This window comes from Peromyscus californicus, unplaced genomic scaffold (assembly GCF_007827085.1).
Source record: "Peromyscus californicus insignis strain IS unplaced genomic scaffold, ASM782708v3 Scaffold_16__1_contigs__length_79575227, whole genome shotgun sequence".
NCBI lineage: Eukaryota > Metazoa > Chordata > Mammalia > Rodentia > Cricetidae > Peromyscus > Peromyscus californicus.
In genome coordinates this window covers 29692412-29712513 of record NW_026294458.1, presented here as the reverse complement: position 1 = coordinate 29712513, position 20102 = coordinate 29692412, and the positions used below count along the sequence as shown (strand labels likewise).

The 20102-nt window shown below is 44.8% G+C and overlaps 1 protein-coding gene across 9 annotated transcripts in view; it reads left to right on the top strand.

Annotated features, from left to right (window-relative positions):
• Nucleotides 1-3449: 3449 nt before the first annotated feature.
• Nucleotides 3450-20102, top strand: part of Phldb2 (pleckstrin homology like domain family B member 2) — a 101197-nt gene continuing 84544 nt past the window's right edge. For 3 of the 9 annotated variants that reach the window (XM_052740814.1, XM_052740815.1, XM_052740811.1), the window contains exon 1: nucleotides 3860-4035. The gene's annotated coding sequence lies outside the window, so the exon portion shown is untranslated. Of the gene's footprint in view, nucleotides 3689-3858; nucleotides 4036-11826; nucleotides 11868-20102 lie in introns of those variants that run through there. The other 6 variants (XM_052740818.1, XM_052740816.1, XM_052740812.1 and 3 more) reach the window with 5 other exon arrangements.

Below are 20102 nucleotides of genomic sequence, written 5' to 3'. Positions count from 1 at the left end.
ATGACAGTGAACATTAGTTTTTGTCTACTGATTAGAAATTAGTCACTATGCAGACATTCCTCTGGTAGTATTCATACTAGAGAAGAGGTGAGGTGTACAGCAGCATTTAAGGGTGTGAGCACTCTGGAATCCTGCTGCCTGCACTCAAACTCTGCCTCTACTAATTCAAATGCTTGGGCAAGTGTAACTCCTCTGTGTCTCCTTTTCGCCTGTAAAATGTAAACACAGTAGAACAGTTAAACTTCTGTAGACCACCAGGTATTTAGAAGAATGACCCATACAGTAATTGTTGTTTTTAATAAATATCAGTGATGTTTTTCTTGGTCATAAATATTAGCAATTTAAATAATCTGTTTGTATATATTGTGTTAGTGCATATATTCCTTGCAGAATAATTATCTAGGTCAAATATATTGGTTACCATATTTCAGACAAGCAAACATCTATAAGCATTGGGTCAAAGGCATCACTCATTCACGCATGTGAACTCTACATCAGAAACATTCTAGGTGTGTTAGTGATAGGGGAGGAACAGATAAAAATCTCTGTCTGTCTGGAATTCCCATTCCAGTGCCAATGTAATTTAGGAGTACACTTTGTGACTTCTCTATTTTATATCTAGAGATCAAGAGTGTTACCCAAAAGCCGTTTTGGTGGAGGCTTTGTCCCCAGCTTACTATACTTTTGAGAGGAGATGGAAGATTTAAGAAGTAAAACCCCAAGCCCAGTGTGGTGGTGCATGACTGTGGTGGCGCATGCCTTTGATCCCAGGACTCTGGAGGCAGAGGCAGGCAGATCTCTCTGAGTTCAGGTCAGCTTGTTCTACACAGTGAGTCCTAGGCCAGCCAGTGAGATATGGTGAGACCATATCTTAACGTCTTAGAAAAAAAAAAAAAGAAAGAAAGAAAATGGAAGCTACAAGTCACTGAAGAGCCAGTAATAGCAGCCGCCAGCTCTACTCTCTTGTTTCCTAGGAATGAGATAAAGAGTTCTCGTCTTCCACTTGGATGTGCTGCCTCGGCACAGACCCAAAGCAGCAGTACCGGTCAACTGTAGGCTGAAAGCTCTAAAACTGTGGGCCAAATATACCTTTTCTCTTTCTGAGTTTACTATTTCAGATAATGGAAAGATGACTGACACAATGAGATCACACATTACAATGACAAAATAGAGAAAATGTAGTGGTATGGAAAGTTCACCTTAAACTTGAGGCAGAGTGGTCAGGGAAGGCATGAGCAGCATGGTTAAATTTGAGCAAAGGAAGTGAGGGGCCAGGCTATACAGATGCGTGGAGTTGAAAGGGTTAGGGAGCTTGGGACAGACAGGCAGTTAGCTCAGAGGTCCTGAGGCAGATGCAGAGTCTCCAGGAACCTAATTCAGGGATATTGAGTAGGACATGGTGTCAAGAACTGAGGGAGAGAAGCAGGAGGTAATGTTAGAGAAGGGTAGGCCAGCAATTTCCTTCTAGGCCACCACATGACTTTTGCTTGCACTGAATAGAGTCACACTGGAATTGTAAGCAAAGGAGCAGATTGTGTTGCCTAATGCTTTACAATGATCACCCTGGTGTCTGTGTTGACAACGTCCTTCCTGTAAGACAGCAAAGACACTTCACTCAGGATGATTATTTTTCTAGTTCCATTTGCCTGCAAATTTCATGATGTCATTTTTTTAATGGCTGCGTAATACTCCATTGTATAAATGTACCACATTTTCTTTTTACATTCATTGGTTGAGGGGCGTCTAGGTTGTTTCCAGTTTCTGGCTGTTATAAACAAAGCTGTAGTGAACATAGCTGAGCAAGTGTCCTTGTAGTAGAATGGAATGTTCTCTTGAGTATATGCCCAAGAGTGGTATCACTGGATTTTATGGTAGATGGATTCACAAACTTTCTGAGGAACCGCCATATTGATTTCATTAGTCAGCCCTCGGTGTTTTGAGTTAGGTCTTCACTACACATCTCAGGCCAGTCCCAACTTGTTATGATGCCCAAGCTTATCTGGAACTCTTGACCCCCTTGCATGGGCTTCTCAAGTGCTGGGATTATTGTCTTGTGCCACCATGCCTGGGAAGGAGCAACCTTTCAGTTGTGTGGTTCAAGCTCACAGGGAGACAATAGAGGCAACTTCTGCCTGGAGTATTTGAGAGGGCAGAAAGTGGAGACAGCGTTTCTTGATTCTTGAAAAGTGTTTTGTTATAGTTACGCAGTAAGTGAACGGGAAAGCGAGCGGAGTCGAGTGTCTTAATTTTAATGAGATGTGATAATCGATGGAGCTGAGGGGAAAGGACAGCGTGTCACTTATGTGAATTTATTACTGTGGGGGTAAATCCTACCCGGGGCGGTGGGCGGAGAATACTCTAAAACACAAAGCATTGGTATCGGAGAGGTTCTCTGAAGAATTAGAAGTCAAACTTCGGGGGCTGGAGAGGTTGTTTCAGCAGCTAAGACCTGTACCGCTCTTGTAAAGGATTTCAGTCTGGCTGTCAAAACCCACGTGACTCACAACCATTTCTGCGCCCCATTTCTGCGCCCCACCCCTCGCCCCTTGGGTTACCTGCGTTCACGTGCGCATACATACACAAAAACACGCACACATATAAATAGTAAAATATATTTAATTGTAAAAGTCAGACTTTTACTTACACAGACGAAACATTTTAAATAAGCATATTGTTAAGTGAATGTCCTCACAGCTCCAGGCATTTTGCACAGATGAACAGAGGCTGATTAACTGCCTCACGGCACTGCCCCGCACCACCGGTACCTCTGTTGCTATGCTACAGCCTCGGAGACATCCTTGCTGGTAGCTGAAACAACTTGCCCAGGCTACACAGTTACTAATTAAAGAGCTTGCCGGTCCTTGGGCTTTCCATAAGCTGTGAGTTCCCCCAGGGTTGTCGTCTTTCCTCGTTGTCACCCCACTGGGCCAGAACTTTGCAAAGAGCTACATTTGCGCATGTCAAGACGGACTGTGGGTGTCCCAAGTCCATTTCGTAGCCTCCCGGGGAAGCAATGGTGAAAAGAGGTCCACATTAGTATAGTTTTCACTGGTTATGTTAGACCTATGGAAAACACAGAACCATTTTATGAGACACCATTCCAAGGAAATCAGTGTGACGGAGTTGTAAAGTCTCCCCACTCCTGCCCTGACTCCAGGCCGCTCTATTGCTGTTTTGGCACAGCTGCTTTCCTGACGCATCAGGTAAACCTGCCCCGGGGAGAAGAGTGTCAGGCAGAGGTGCGGTCACCTGGAGTTTCCCAGAGCAGAAACTTCATCATGGGGAGGAAATCACCACCCGAGGACGTGTGTTCTCCCGTCCTCATTTCCACCTTCTTAAATGTAAATAAATAAATAAATAAATAAGCCAATCACAAAGGTTTTCTACTACATTGCTGCGAGCCCAGCTTTGAGAAAGTGGAGCCGGGTGATGCGACAAGTAGCCAGGCCACTCCTGCCCCCCCGCAAAAGCAGCAACAACTTAGCTGCCTAGGAGCCGGAAGGCTCCCGGACTTCCCTGCTGGAACTCCGAGGACCCTCTGCTGTGCTTCGGAAGGGGGTCGGGACCAGGTCTGAGCTTCGCGGAGCCCACCATCGCGGCCCGAGGGGCGCTGCTGAGTGGGGGCGCGGAGCAAAGCCGTGCGCCTGCCTTCTGTGGCCGCGGGCACTCGGTCGCCTTGTCATCCCAGGTGAGTTGGGGGTTACAGGGGGCCTGGAGGAGCGGGCCGAGTTGCCGTTGCGCACCCTGGCGGCTGCTTGGGGACCCAGCCTCCCCCGCAGCCCAGTTGGTCGCCGCCGGTCGCGCTGCGGAGGTCGGGGGCGGAGAGGAGGCGGTGGCCGCCCCCACCGGGAGGGGCGCCTGGAGTGCGCGATCCGCGGCCGCAGGGACTGGCTGGCTGCAACGCTGTGGCGGCGGCGGCGGCGGCGGCTGCGGGGACCCGGACTAGGACCCCAGGGACGGAGGGAGGGGGCGAGGGCCAGGCCAAGGGCAGCGGGACCAGTGGAGAGAGCTGCGGCTTCAAAGAAAGATGAGCTGGTGAGTGGGCGCCCTGGGCGCAGATTTTTTTTTTTTTTATGCTTCCCTTGCAGACTGTGGGGACAAAAGCCCGGGCAGGGGTCCGTAGAGCCCGAACCGTACAACCCTAGGGTACTCTGTCCCTCGTTGTGCATGAGGATGTGGGGACCAGGGCTCGTGGGGAAGGGGTGCCCAGTAAGGGTGACGGCTCCAGAGTGGTTGTGGCGAAAAGGCAGGATTTAATTAAGGGTCCCGGAGGCAACTTTCGCGGAAACTCTAGATTGCTTAGGCAGAGATCTGGATCCGGGAGAAGGAGAAGGTCCACAGCTGGATCCTGAGGATTACCGGACTCCTAGAGGACCTTTCTGAATTAGGCTTCTAGCTGTACTTTGTTTCCAGAGTGAGGCGGCAGAGTGAGCCTCCGGACCAAGATTCTCACCAGGAGCCTTTGATTGCGATCCAGCTATAGTTTCCCTAAACGTAGATGGTGTGGTAGTCTCTTTGACTTTAGTGATGGCAGCTGCAAGTCCTGGAATCATTTCGACCCTCTGTTTCACTAGCTCCCTACACGGCAGGGAGCAGCTGAACTGTTCTTGGTGGTGTGCTCAGTAACTTTGCCCTAGCTATCAGCGCTTGAAGCACCAAGGACCTGACCAACTCCCGCCACCGCCAGGAAATTAAAAGGCTGACGGGCTGTCCCTTCCCGGATTGGGATTTCCTGTTTGAAAAAAAGCTTTACAAGTCCAACCTCCTTCCAGCGGTTCCTCTTTTACCTTTCTCACTTAAAAGAGGGGAAGACTCCTGCAGCCTTTTATGTGGACAGGGAGGGCTGGAAATTCTTTAGCCCGGCCCAGCCCTCTTCCCTGGAAGTCTTCCTTTTGTGGTTCTGAAATATCTCAAGAGTTCTAGGACGCACAGCTAGTCAGAGCTAGTCGCAGCTGTGAGGGGTCTAGAAGAGACATAAAATGTGGAGTCTGTTAGTATAAATATTTGCCAGCCACATTTCCCTCCATGTGTAAGTTACAGATGTAAATTTTCAACTATGATCTTGTAACTAAGCTTCCAACGTGGGCTTAATTTGGACGTTTGAGATTTTTTTCCCTCTGGGCTTCAAACGCCTGAATTTAGCTGGGAGGCTCCAAGTATGGTTCACAGTTCCATAAGGGTTAAACTTTTGCCCTTGGAGCACTTGGATTCTTTGTTCCTGGTAGGATAGCAACAGAGTAGTTGGATTTGGGATAAATAAACCTTTAGAGTAGCCCACTATTTTAACAGAATATGCCTGGTGCCATTGGCTTCAATTGTGTAAATATTTGTTTGAATAAAGAGCTAGGATTCTCTGAAAAGTAACAGTTGTGACTTTCGAGGTTCCCTTTTCCCATCTTGACTTAGTTGTTTAAAAGGTTTTTATTTATTTTTTTCCTGGTAAATTTATTGTGGGATTTAAACATTACGTATAATTAAGAAACTGTACAATGTCTCCCAACCTTGACAAAGGCCTTTAAAAGGGAAGAGAATTGAATTTTTGCTTTTAACTAATGTAGCTTTTACTCCTGAGGCAGGGAAGTTTGCAAATCCTAGCTCTCTCGCAAATGGCCAAATGAGATGTTTGGTTAAGAGCAGTCATCATGGAAGTCAATTTTCAGGCTTCAATCCGATTCCCTTCAGCTGGCAGCTGCTGTTCTTTTGGAGTAAAAATGACGGCAGAGATGTCTGCTGGTTCCTTTTGGGGCAAGCCAGAAAAGCTAGATAAGAAGGTGAGTGAAGATTGAACTTATCTCTCCAACAACTCTGGCCAAAGTTGACCACTAGCTGTATTCCCAGGAGAGGGAAGAAAAAGCCAAAGTTGATTTGATCAAACTCTGCTTTTCACTACTTCTGTCAGTGTTGAAGGCTCTAAGCATGATGGGTTGTGGAGTATAACGGAGAAATCTCGTCAGGAGTCTTGATTAGTTTTGCATAATTTTTATTATGGTTAGAGTTGTGGTTATGGTGGTTGATCTTACAGGATGCTACATTTCAGCCACTGGCAGAGAGGTAGTCCCACAGGTGACAGGGAAAGATAGAAGCTTTATACATTTTCCAAGAACACTTGTGCTTTATTGTGTGTCACTAAATCTCTGTGTGCTTAATGATTAGATGTGGGGATGCCAACCATTTGAAACACAAACATCTACTGAGTGATGTCTTCTGTCTTATGGCCCTGTAATGTGTTTTAGCAGTAGTTCTCAGGAGGAGGAGGAGGAGGAGGAGGAGGAGGAGGAGGAGGAGGAGGAGGAGGAGGAGGCGTCCAGTCCGAAGGGAATACTGGCATAGTGTATTTTGGTTATCACAGCAGAGGGTAGGCAAATGCAACCAGGGCAATGAATAGAGATCTGGGATGCCATTAAATATCCTGCAATGTCTAGAACACACAGAGAACTATCCGACCCAAGCCCTATTTTAGAGCATTTCCCCGGGTCAGCCAGATTTTAGCAGATTAGGGATTTAATTTAATTTGGATCCTTACAAAATTTACTTAACGCTTGTTGCTCAACACAGACCGTGTCCTCGAAGCCTTTACACCTGCAGTGACTCCTCCTGTCCCCGACATTAAGAGTCTTAATACCCTGTAGGGATGAAGGAACTTGTTAGGTTTTCTTGATGCTTTTGAATTGGCTTAAAGTTGAGTTGGAGCACAAGGGAACCTGGGTGATCACTAAATTCAGTTCTCATTTCATAGGTGATATGCATGTAAAAGACTGGTAAGACCTTGAGTGATTTAGGGGAAGACACAGTTCTAGTTAGAACCTGCGATTAGAGAATTTAATAATTGATATTTAGGCAAGCCAGATTTAAAAATAAAGAAACAATAACAAAAAACTAAAAAAATTAAACAAAACAAAACCCCCAAAACTTGGACTTGACCTTTTGTGAGAGTTTAGCAATACCATTCCTCACGAGAAAATAAACTCCTGGATGAGGGCAGTGATGTAAGCCTTGGTGACTATGGAGCATATGCCTGGGTGTGTGTGACCTATGACACCACTTCTGAGGCCTGCACTATCTTTTCCGTGTCAAAGTGAGCAACAGATGGTCCCACAGACGTAGCAGATGCTGCCTTTGAATGCAGGTACAAAACAGAGCATCTGAGGTTTCCCTCCTTTGCTCTCTGCTCTATGTATTAGGATCAGAGCACATGAATGGATAGGGTTATCTTAGACAGAAGGGAGAGGGAGAAGCCTCCTGAGCATGGAGGGAAAAAGATGCCTGGCATCAATGGAAATGAGTTCACTTTGGAGCAGTTGGTGAGTGGGTGGGTAGGTGGGGGAGATCCATAAACTGATGAGTGGGTATATACAGTGCATTCAATTGTATCAAACTCAGATTAGAAATCTGAAGACGATTCAAGCTTCACTATTTGGGGCAAGTTGGGCAAAATAATTCTGGGAGTAAAAGGAACCTTAGAAATCTTACCAGGCTGGCATGTAGCCCAATTGGTAATATCCTTGCCTAGCATGCATGAAGCCCTAGGTTTGGTTCCCAGAATCTCGATAGAAACAGGGGTGGTGGTAAATAATTGTAATCATATCAGGTGGTAGAAGTCGGAGGATCAGGAGTTCAAGGTCACACTTGAACATAGCAATCTTAAAGCTATCCTAGGCCAAATCAGACCCTATCCCAAACAAACAAACAAAACACTTAAGGTCTTATTTGCAGCTTGGTAGGTTCCCACCTGCAATCTCAGGATTAAAGAGGCTGAGGTAGGAGGATTGCTTTGAGTTCAAGGCCAGCCTGGCTTATTATCTTTGTTACTGTTCCATTATTGTGAAGAGATGCCATGACCACAACTACTCTTATAAAAGAAAGCATTTAATTAGGGGGCTTGCCTACAGTTTCAGGGGGTTAGTCCATCATCATGGTGGGAAACTGGTAGGCATGGCACTGGAGCAGTAGGTGAGAGCTTTACATCCTGATCTACAGGCAGAAGGCAGAGAGAGAGAGAGAGAAAGAGAGAGAGAGAGAGAGACTGAGCTTGGTTGGCATGGGCTTTTGAAACCTCAAAGCCCACCCTAAGCCACACAACTCCTTCACCAAGGCTCCATTTCCTAATCATTCCCAGCAGTTCATCAACTGGGAACCAATATGTATGAGCCTATGGGGGCCATGTGCATTCACATCACTGGAGTTATATAGCAAGTACTAGATCAGAGCTAGGCAGGGTGAGACTCTTTCTCAAAAGACAGAATTCACTTATCTGAAACCATTGCCCAAGACTTACACATGATTTGGTAGTGACACAACAAAAGAAACTCTCCGACTTCTGCTTCACATCGTACCTTGCACCATATAGTTTCTACTACTATTCCATCTGTTTTCCTAGTGATAAAGAAACTGGTAGTGATACAAGGCTGTTGTCAATTTCTTGTTAGAATTTAACAGGTATGATATTACTGAGTGGCTCCATTTCTAGAAAGGAATGACCTCAATGAGTTTCTTTCATCTGTTGTTATTCTTATGCTGCTTTGCTTCTGGGAAAGGGCTCATTCTGTAGCTCAGACTGGCTTGGAACCTACTTTGAACCCCAGGCTTACCTCAAACTCTCCGTGATACTGAAATCACAGGCATGAACCACCCTGCTTATCTTCAGTGAGATTTTGGGTATCAGAAAATTTGTACCAGTATGGCCTTCTCAGCTACAAATGGTAACACCCACTAACTAGTTTACATTCCTAGGGTTAGACATTAGACCTGTGGTTATGGATTCAAGTCCTGGGTGCTAAGTGGTCCTTCTGATCCTCTTATCTGGGAGGTTTGGTTGATACAGGAAAGGTTTTGGGGTGCCTTTCCTGGGGGAGGTGAGAGCTCCACATACTTTTAAGGCATAGTCTTATGTTGGCAACTTGCCAAGAGGTGCATCTCAAAGGGAAGCATGTGGAAACATTTAGGAATAACTCTGAAAGGACAGACTCTCTGGAGATCTGCCCCCTGCAGGCTCTTCACTAGAGGGGAGGTAGCAACCCTTTCCTTCTCCCCTTCCATCCGGTCATTCTTGTTACCTCCTTCCCCAGCAGTGATATCCGGCCACGATAGGGATAGGAGACTTTAGTAATTAAAACAAGAAAGTTAATGGCTGGAACTATTTCCTGGGATTTGAAGAATGTGTCTCTTGTCCTTTGAAAATAAATAAAGCCAAAGAGGGTAGTTCACATTTTCAAATCCCTTCAGCATAAAATTTACTAAGCAAGATTTTGTGTTTGTCTCATTCAGGAAATTAATCTTCCAGGGTTAATTTGCAAAATAGATATGTCTATGACATTTAGGGATGCTTCTTACACATCACTGAAAGGCAGCTATGCGTTGTATCAACTTTAAAGGCAAGATTTTTTTTTTTTTTTTTTTTTTTTTTTTTTTTGGTTTTTCGAGACAGGGTTTCTCTGTGTAGCTTTGCGCCTGTCCTGGAACTCACTTGGTAGCCCAGGCTGGCCTCGAACTCACAGAGATCCGCCTGGCTCTGCCTCCCGAGTGCTGGGATTAAAGGCGTGCGCCACCACCGCCCGGCTAAAGGCAAGATTTTTAAAGCATTCTGGCGATCAGTGGTCAGGGAAAGAAACCCAAGAGAAAAAATCATCACATGGAGGTGTGGGAATGCCAAGGCCTTCAGAAGCTTCATGGGAAAAAAAAAAAGATAAATATAACATGAGATAACGGGCCAAACTATATAGATGACTTTAATACATATAAGAACTATTTCTGAAATGTGCACAGTAGATTTTAATTAGATGAAGTGTGTTTCCTTAATCTGTACAAGCCAGTATTTAGTATTGCTACCTTAAGCCAGGGTCAGCTTTTTCTAAGACCTGCCACTGTACAGGTCAGTGCAAGCTGGTGTTTATCATCTTAGAATGATTGTTTGCTTACTGCTGGTGACTTCTCTAGATTGGCAGTGTGATCGATGAATTAGCCTATCAAGTAACGAAATGGGGGAAGTTACATGCAGATAAAAGTGATAGAAACCAGCTCCTTCATTCTTTTGACCAACTCCGACCCAGTGTGACTAGCCAAGAGGTATTCAAAAGGGTCGGAAAGAGGTGTCTGGCTGCCACACTGCTTGCATCATTGCTGAAGTGGGTTTTAAAAAACAACTTAAGATTTATTAAGGAAATTGCAAGACATAGGAATGCAGACAAAATATGCCTTGTGTACGGTGCCGAATTAGCTTCTATGCTATACTGCACTAACACAGTTCTGACCAGAACTCACTGTGTTGTGCCGAGATGGTTTCCCATGCCCTTGGCATGCCATGGGGAGCAGCGCCGGCGAAAGCTTTGCCCACTTAGGTAGCTGCTATCTTATCACTAAAACATGCCTGTGTTCTGTGGTCATTTCCACTTCCTGCATTATGTAACAGGCACTCCTGGGAGATTTAACCAGTAACCTTTGGGAGTACGGAACCTTGGGGCGCAAGGAATGTCTAGTTCACTCTCAGCATTTCGAACATTGGCAGACCTCTGCTTCAACAAGATGGGGACAGCTGAACGACTCAGTCCCTATATTATTCCTCTTAGTTGGTGGACACGGAAAGAGGACTGACCTCCTGGCTCGCGTGCATGTCCTTGGCAAGCTGTCCAGTGTTCTTTGTACTGGATTAGCCATTGTAATAAAAATAACATCTGAAAGTAACCATTTCCTTTATTAGGTCTTCTGGGTAGAGTTATAAAAAAACAGCATTGAGGGCCTGGGGAGATGGCTCAGCAGTCAAGAACACTTGCCGCCTTTCTGGACAACCAAGTACCCATATCCCAGTACCCATAGCAACTGGTTCACATCTGCCCTAACTCCAGCTCCAGGGGTTCTGATGCCCTCTTCTGTTCTCCTTAACCATGTGCACACCATGTTTTAGATATTCTCTCTCCCCCCACCCCCTTTCTCTCTCTCTCTCTCTCTCTCTCTCTCTCTCTCTCTCTCTCTCTCTCTCTCTCTCTCTCACACACACACACACACACACACACACACACACACACACACACACACGTAAAAATAAAAGTAAGAGGTTTTGAAGAAAACAGCACTGATTAAAAGTAAATTGAACTTAGTCAATTGTTTACTGATCTTTATAGGGTCAGGGTTTCCCCCTTTCTTGCAGTAAGGGGTCTAAAGGCAGGTTGTAAAAGAGAAAAAAAGGGGGTCTTACAGCATCTACTCTGCATAGTCAACAGTGAAAGTAATGACGAAATTACATCACCAGTATAACTTTTTGCTTTGTAGTGTCGTTATGAGCCTCACAGTGATTTTTCTTTTCTGAAAAAATTAACTAAGGGGGTTGAGGTTGGGGGAGGGTGAGGTATATGGGTGTCTGCTTGTCATGGTGTGCATACGGAAGCCAGGAAATAACTCTGAAGCTCTTCTCTGTTCTCTCTTTCCAACTTTGCTGCAGGGACTTTTACCCACTGAGCTCTGTCACTGGCCCACAGGGTGACATTTTGCTCAACTGACCTCTTGCATGCTGGTGTCAAATAAGATTAAATTCCTTTGTGATGTGGGTCTGACTGTATGTGTGATGTTCTCAGAGATGAAGTCAACTATTTGTGTATTTCTCAAAATGCGTCTCTACTGTTAAGAAGAACACAACCATACTTCTAAATTTAGCTCATCTACCTCAGTCCTTGAGTTAACAGGGAAAACATGTGGCAGTGTAGCTCAGTGGTAGAGCATTGGTGAGTATGCTTAAAGCAAGCCTTAGATCTGATCTCTCAGCCCAGGGGTAGGGTGGCGTAAAAAATATTTCAACTGTGGAAGACATCTCTGACTTCCATTTGTTCCTTCTCCTAGAATCTACTTATTCTCTGACCATTGCCAGTTCATAATATTAGGTAAGTCACAAAGATTTTAGTCTGGGGAATGTTATTTGGAAAAATCAAATATTATTCTTAAGGGGATGTATTTCAATCATTGGGGTTGGGGGCAACGAAGGCAGGATGGGAAGGTCGCCATGGATACAACTTTCAGTTTAAGTCCATAGACATGGCAAGGTATGTCATAGGATGTCTATGTCATCCGAGGCTCATGTGCTTTCTTGAAAGTAGCTTCGATTGCAAGGGATCAGATGAGTGCCCTTTCCTGACTGAAGGGCAAAAGTACAGCCTATGCACAGTGATGGCCTCTCTCTCCAGTTAACACCCCAGGGCTCTCCACCTCTCTAGCATCACCTTCCCAAGGTGATCACACAATGGAGGAGGATCTGTCTGGGTTCATGGGGGACTCGGCCAAAATCACCTAAACCTAGGATGAATTGTACCCAGGAGCAGGAAGAAGTAACTTTTGGAGATGTTCGATTTCATCTGGATAAATGTTAGAAATCCTTCTCTTGGATGAAAACAGTTTGGGGTTTCAGTGAAAAACCCTAAAAATACAGGTCTGTGGCTTCCTACCCAAAGAAGAGCCCCATCTTCTGAGAAGGAATAACAGGATTTCATATGTCTATTTATTTCTCTGTGTGAGGAGTTGGGGGAGAGCATGCAAGTGTAACATCATGCATGTGGGAGGTCTCCTTCTAGTTCTGAGACTCGCCAGTGAGTGCCGTTACCTACTGAACCATCTTGTCAGCCCAAGGAACAGAATTTAAAAATCTACAAAGCATATCAACCCCTTTCTTAGCATAAATAGGCTAACATTTTTTTTTTTTGAGGCTGGAACTTTTTAGAATACTGAAGGTTTGACAGTTTCTGTGGATATTTGTACATTTTAATTATCTGAAGAAATGGATTTTATTGTTCTTTTTTAAAATGTATATTTTGTGTGTGTAGTGTGCGGTTTGTGATATATTGTATGTGTGGCAAATATATGCACTTGTTTGTGGAAAATAAAGATCAACATCATCTTAAATTGCTCTCTACTTTTGGATCCACTGAACCCGACTGGAACTCATCTGTTCAACTAGGTCTTCTGCACAGTGAGCTGCAGGAACCCACTGTGTTCATCCCCTCCCCCTATCAGTCAGGATGCAGAACTGCACCACTGACCAGCTTTCACGTGGATGCTGGGATCTGAAGAGTAAGCACTTTACCATACCAACTGAACCATCTCCCCAGCCCCTGTCTGTTTTCATTTTCATGATGTAGTCCAGGCTCCCCTATGGAGCCTAGGCTGACAACAAGCTTAAGATCCTCCTGCCTCTGATTCATCACCTCCTGCTTGTGGCAATGGTTTTTATTTGGGCACAGATGTTGCTGGAATCTAGGTATTCTATCTAGCATCATCTTGCAAGTATCTTTAATAGAATGGTCTACTTATTTATAATCTTGACAGTGCATTTGCTTTCAAATTTCTCCTGGGTACTTTGAAAAGAAATCATCTTTGAAAGAGTTGGATTTAGTATAATAAGCTAGCATTCATGCAAGCTGCTGAGACCCACTCCTCTTTTGTATAGAGTAAGCCATTATAATTTATGTCAGTATACAGATTTCATTTTTTATGTACTCTGGCTCCAGTATTTATATTTTATTTTATTTACTCTTTATTTTTATCTTTTTGGAAAAAAAATATTTTATTGTGGAAAATTTAAATATTCACAAAACATAAACCATGTATTGAAAGTGTACTATAGTGAGAGCCGGGTGTGATGGTGCACGCCTTTAATCCCAGCACTCTGGAGGCAGAGGCAAGGAGGAGATCTCTGTGAGTTGGAGGCCAGCCAGGTCTACAAAGTTGAGTTCCTATACAGCCAGGGGTGTTGCACTGAGAAACTCTGACTTGAAAAACAAAACAAAAAGTGTACTATGGTGAACCTGACACCTAGAGCCCAGATTGTTCACATTGGTTAATTTGGTTTCATTTGGAGACCCCATTTTCCCCCAGAGTGTGAAATGTTACAAACCATGTTCCAAACACCTAGGTTTTCATCCATAAATAATTTGCACTGTAACTCTAAGCAATCTTGATTTTAAAAAAAGCATGTCATTGTAGCTTTGAAAATAGCAATGCATCTGATTCTCAGTCAGCATTCAAATTCTGGTTGTCTCAGACATTTCTCAAGCAGATGGTTTGCTGAACGTAGGATGCAAACCATACACATCCATTGTGTTTCATTGGTATGTCTCTTGAGTCCTTTAACCTAGAATAGCTCCTTTTCATGACTGGATTTTTTTCCTCCATCGTGACTGAACACGTTTTTTTTTTTTTGGACCTTTCCCCCACTATACCTTCCAGTGTTCTAGAGTTAAGTGAATGTGTTTTTTTGTGGTGAGATTTTGTTGCTATGATTGTTTTTGGGACATCTCACTCTGTAGACCCGGCTGGCCTTCAATTTATGACCCTCCTGCCTCTGCCTTCCTTGCTGGGATTACAGGTGTGTGCTGCCATAAGTGGTCTTTAGTGTTTTTAATAGAGCATTCTTTTGGGCAAGATTGTTTAGCAGGGGAAGGTGTTTGCCTTTACCAAATTGTCCTCTGACTTCCCCGTGCAGTAGCAGCTTGTGGAATGTGCACCACCCCAGCACATCCTGCTTGCACGCACGCAAACAGCAACAACAAAAAGAACATTCCTTTGCTCCTTGTGATTTCTATAATGAAAGACAGCATACTTCTGATTTGAATAGCCTTGAACTTGAATTTATTATGCAGTTCCCACTGAATACATATTGTCTTTCCACCTATTGCTAAAACTTCTTTAAGAACGGTTTAAACACACATGGGAGTCTAATTAATGAAACTTCCGTCTTGATAATTTAGGTAAAACTTGGGATTTTGCCAGTGGGAGGGAACTTCAGTGACCCCCCCCCCTTTCGGAGGCTGAATCTGCTTTCTGTCCTCCTCCCCCACTACAAAGACTTATCAGGGGAACAGCAGCCAAGTTCCTCGGATGGTCTCAAGAATGTTGTGAAGTTCCTGCAGACAAGCATTTTATTGAAGGGACTAGCACAAAAACTCTTGAAAAAAAAAAAACCCATAATTGACGTTGCAGCCCTTTGACTTCATCTTCTAAGCTCTCAAGCGTTCCCAGGAATTGATAAACTACAACAGTCTAGACTAGCTTCTGATCCGGGAAAGTGCCTTGCTTGAAGTCCGGACATTTGCTCTTGACTGTGATGCTGCTGGTAGACACTTAGGACGCCATCTGCAGTGTTGACGGCAGCGTTTAGTACAACGAGGCACCCAGAGGGAGCTGGAAGGAGTGGTAGCCTAAGGCCAGGCTCCTTTCTGGTGACTAGAAGGAACTGAACTTTCCTTTTCCCTTGGGGCCTGGTTTCTTCTCTCTCTAATCAGTGTTATCATCACCTCCCATCGCTCTCCATGCCTTTCTCTTCCTTGTAGAGTCAGGTGGGATCTTTTCCTCTTTCCTTAGGGATCATTCTTCTTTTAGATGGCTCTAGAAAATGATAAAGTTAAAAAAAAAAAAAGGTAAAAGAAAGAAACTCCGTAGTCAGTGTTCTGAGACGTCACCTTAGCATTCTAACCCCTGGTGGCCCCAGCTCTTCTAAACATTGGCTGTGCCTAAGGATGCTTCAAGTCTGGCTTCAGAAGCATCATCTCTGCGTGTTACAACAAAGGCTTTGTGTATTTTAAGCTGCTGTGGAAATGTGGACAATGAGTTCTTGTATGTATGTGTGTACACTCTAAGGTTTTCAGCTGTCTGTTGTAATAGGTACAGTCTTCTAGAGTGAAGCAAGATCTTTGTTCACACATTAAAAATACAATCCCATTCCCCGCTTGGAACTGCTTTTCTTGGATCTTTGTGAGACAAAGAAGTCTCTTCTTTGGAGATCATCAGCTTACTTATGTGAGTCTAGTGATTAACAGTTATTTTGCCCAAACAGTTAGATCCTTGAGCAAAGAATGTGATACAAAGGAGAAGGGTTGGAATCTATTTGTTGAAGAAAACAGAACAATAAGAGTACTAGGCAGGACAGTAGTGACGCGTGCCTCTAATCCCAGCACTCAGGAGGCAGAGGCAGAGGCAGGCGAATCTCTGAGTTTGAGGCCAGTCGAGTTTACAGAGTGAGTTCCAGGACAGCCAGAGTGTTGTTCAAATCTTAGATGGTCTTTTAATAAAAAAACCTAGAGCCAGATACCAGGGTGAAAGCTGAAAGATCAGAGAAGCAGAACAAGCCACAGCCAACCTCACCTCTTCAACTCCTCAGACAATCCTGTTTCCATGAATTCTCAGACTGAAAGCCTCTGAGTCCTCATCTGAAAGGGTCTCAGCTGAACTGCTTTAGTTCCTGTTTCCTCACCCCTTATATACCATTCTCCACCCTGCCATCACTTCCTGGGATTAAAGGCATATGTGCTTCCTAGTACTGGGATTAAAGGTGTGTGCCTTGAACTCATAGGGATCCAGATGGGTCTCTGCCTCCTGAGTGATAGGATTAAGGGTGTGTGCCACCACTGTCTGGCCTCTATGTCTAATCTAGTGACTGGCTCTGTCCTCTGATCCCCAGGCAGGTTTATTAGGGTAGACAATATATCACTACACCAGGGCTACACAGAGAAACACTGTCTCGAAAACCAAAACCAAAAAAAAAAAAAAAGAGATTGTCTACTAACACATATTTTTCTTTATCCTTTGTCCTGGGATATAAAATCATGATAATGGAGGAGGAGTTTGAAGGAATAGGGATTAGAAAGCCGGAATGAGTGAGCCAGATATTGGTTGTAGTATTAAGGCAACTCCACGTAGTTAAAAGGGAGGTTTATTTTGTGGGGTAACTTACAAGTAAATGGATAGGTTACAGGGTCCGGGAGAGGTGTAGCGCAGTCCAGCGGTGTTCTCTGGAAAACTCTGTTCAATCTACCTCCAGCGTCCAGGATCCAGGAACCAAGAGAGCCAGCACATCTGGATCTCGGGTCTTAAGGGTTCCTGTCTCTTGTAGGCGTGACAGTTACCGAAGCCTCATGGTGGTAGCACTTCCAGGTCAAACCTGGAACCTCTAGCTACCCACTACAGAGGAGGCATTGGAAGGAATAGAGATTAGAAAGCCAGGCCCCGTGGAGACTGAGACAACAATGGAAAGGTCCAGGCTTCCCCTGTGGTGGAAGGTAGCTAGCGGCAGCTACCAGGAGAGGGAGCCTGGCCTTGTTTGCTAGAGAGCTGGAGGGTAGGGGTGGGAGGGGGAGGGCGTTTACAGACGGCTGTGGGGACATGTGGAGAGGTGAGGCTTGTTTTCAGAGATGGGGAAGTCTGAGAAGGGTTCAGGGCCAGGAGTAATTATTCGTAAAGTAGGAAGGCTTGTTTGCAGTCGGGACACTGAGAAGACCAGAGGCTTAATGGAGAACAAGGGATGTTAGGCAGGTTCTGCATTCTGAAAGGGGACTAGGGGAGGGAGGCTTCCAATTAGTCCACTCATCCTCACGTTTGATGTCATCAGGAGAAAGACAGGGAGGATTCTCTCTCTTTTGTTCTCCCTTGTAAAGCATAGGTCCTGTGTTTAAAGTAGATTGCCCAGCTTTTTCCTTCAGTCCTCTCAAAGCATCCCCCCCGCCAGGCCCTATCAACTGCCATTGGTTGCCACAGAAATACCCCCACGGAGCTCCTGTGAGGAATGACATTGCTTCTGAGGGACTTCTTAACTGGCCCTGAATTCAATTACATGTCATCAGTACACGCTTTAATCCCAACAGTGCCATGTCGTAAACATTGGCGCTGACAGTTAATCCTGCCTGTGGACCACCAGCGTGCTGGAGAGCCCAAAATACCAGGCACCCACCACCGCCTACCACAAAACGCAGAGGAGCAGCCCCCGCCCGCCCCACCCCCAGCTTCAGAGCTCTAGCAGGACACAGTGTGGACTCCAGCCATCATATTATGGGCATTTTAGCCTACACCTTGCAGACTTTTACCGTTGGCTTTCCTAAAGTTGCTTCTGTTCACCAATAGCGTGGCACAGTTTCCGCGTCTCTATAGTTACCTTTGTGGCATTTCTAGGGCTAATTCCCATTGTACTGGGTGATCCTCAGGAGTGTTTAAACACAGCCATGTGAAAAGACGTGTCACGACTGTGTATTGTAGGAGTCCTCCAAAGTCACTTACTTGGGTAGAACCAGCTGGATGGATGGCTGCACCTGTCAGCCAGACGTGAAGTCCTCTTCTGTAACGCAGTGCAGCAAACACTTTATTTTAAAAAGTTTGGCTTTCTAAGTGTGCCTTCTTTCACTGAAAACGACAGTCCACACAGCCCTGGTGATGGCCGTGTTGTGACCTCACTATTGGACAGCTACAGTTTGAGTGAGATGAGCTTCATTGCCATCTGGTGTGAACAGAACCAGAGAACTCTTTTAAATAAAAAACAGTTTAAACCATACCACAGAGAAGCGACTCTCTGAAGAAATGTTTAACGACGTTCCTTTAGAATGCTTGTTGAAGTAATTTTTTCCTCCAGGGAAAAAAGTGCTGTGGTTTTTCTGTAACATCTTTCAAAAAACTGCGTTCTGACTTTCTAGCGTTTTTCTGATTGACAATAAGATGAATGTGTGTTTTAGGTGGAAAAATAACAAGGGGACTGGAAGGATTAAATTTATGGCTCGGAAAGTAAATGCAAACGTTCCAACACACATTAGCTTCTTTCCTGTTTAGACTTCCCCGAGTTGTCCTTTCTCTCAGATGGGCACCAGATGCATTCTTTCCTGCTCACAGACCTTCTGTGGCTATGTATAGAGGAGTGTGTGGAACCATCACATCCTCTGGGTCTGTTTTGCCTTCCCAATAACACAGTGCAGGGATCCCACAGTTTCACCGAGACCTGGTCTTTGTTCACATAAAATGTTCAGGAAACCCCAAATAAACACAGCAGCACTGAACGTAAAGACGGTTGTAAACCCAGGATTTTCTTCAGCTCTTTTTGTATGTGTTTGCTACCTCTCTGCTTTCTCTTACTTGTACTGCTTTGGCGAGGTGCGCTTGCAGCCTCTTTGTCTTTTTCTCCCACTGGCCCAGCTCCGCCTCTTCTTTCCTTAAACCCAACTGCAACCTCCGATGCATTGTGCCTGCAGTCATATCCTCAATGGCTTGGGGAATTAATCAACACATTCCCACTTGGGTCTCTACCTTGCCTCTAAGGCCCCTGCCCACACCCTACCCCCCCCCCCCCCCATTTCAGGCGCATTACTGATAAATGGCCTGCAGTGCCTACATATTTCCTATTTCTAGGCCTCTGTTCATGGGATCACACCTCACATGAATAGTGCCCTGGAAGTAGGAAAAGAGAGTGGTGTCTATAGCTATTGTTCCTCATGGAGTTAGACATACCACCTGTTGGGCTGATTTCCTTTAGGGTTGAGTTGGTATTCAGGTCCAAGAGATACTAAGTTCAGATAAATACACATATGTATTCAGCTAGGCAGACCAATTCAGTTTCAAGGAAAATGAGTGAATTCCATATCTGTATCTGATGATACATCTTTGAAATTAATGTATTTGTTATTTTTCATCCCTGAGACAGAATACCAGACAGGAATCCACTGAAGGAATGGTGGGTGTGTTTTGGCTTGCTGTTTGAGAGGATACAGTCCATCACAGCAAGGAAAGCATGACATAGGAATGAGAAACTGCTGGTCCCATTTATCTGCGACTGGGAAGCAGTGAACCAGCAGTGAGGTACCCCCAAATCTTTTCCACAGTGATCTACTTCCTCTGCCTCCTAAAGTCTCTACAGCCATCCCAAACAGAGTCATCAGAATCTGATCAAGTTCAAAACAAGATGGTGTCAGGCAACGTACACCTTTCATCTCAGCAGGAGGCAGAGGCAGGTGGATCTCTGTGAGTTCTGGCCAGCCTGGTCTACAAAGCGAGTTCCGGGACAGCCAAGGCTGTTGCACAGAGAAACCCTGTCTTGAAAAACAAAAACAAAAACAAGCAAACAAACAAAACAAAACCAAGGTGGTACTGTATTCTAATATTTTTATGCCAGATTATTGTCAAAAAAATCAAAACACATGCAGTGTAAGTTGATATGGAATCACTAGTAATATTACCACTCCAGATAAAATCAGTGGTAACTTTTGGTGTGGGTTTTTTCAGTCCATTGCTCCTGCTGTGGGAAGAGGGTAAGCACTGGGGGTAAAAGGTGCTGCTTTAATGAGGAGCAACCGTGCAACAGCAAGAAGTATAAGATT